Source organism: Elephantulus edwardii, unplaced genomic scaffold, assembly GCF_000299155.1.
Source record: "Elephantulus edwardii isolate Elephantulus edwardi_28Jun2011 unplaced genomic scaffold, EleEdw1.0 scaffold00078, whole genome shotgun sequence".
NCBI classification, from domain to species: domain Eukaryota; kingdom Metazoa; phylum Chordata; class Mammalia; order Macroscelidea; family Macroscelididae; genus Elephantulus; species Elephantulus edwardii.
This window is the reverse complement of record NW_006399828.1, coordinates 8,110,811-8,111,184: the sequence shown is the minus strand read 5'-3', so window position 1 is coordinate 8,111,184 and position 374 is coordinate 8,110,811.

The window sequence follows — 374 nt, the reverse complement described above, 5'->3', positions numbered from 1 at the left end:
TTTGTTGATGGGCACTTGGGTTATTTCCATGTCTTTGCTATTGTGAACAATGCAGTAATAAACATAGGTACATATATCTACTTAAGTGTCAGTCCTGGTCTTGTTAGGGTATAGTCACAGTAGTGGAATTCCTGCATCAAATAGTATTTCTATTTCTAACTTTTTGCAAAAGTGCCATATTGCCTTCCAGAGTGGTTGCACCATTTTACACTCCCACCAACAATGGATAAGAGTTCCAGTTTCTCCACAACCTTGCCATCATTTCTTGTTTACTGCTCTGTCAAATTTTGCTATTCTTACTGGGGCGAGATGATATTCATAGTTGCTTTGATTTGCATCTCTTTTAGAGCTAGGAATTTTGAACATTTGAAATT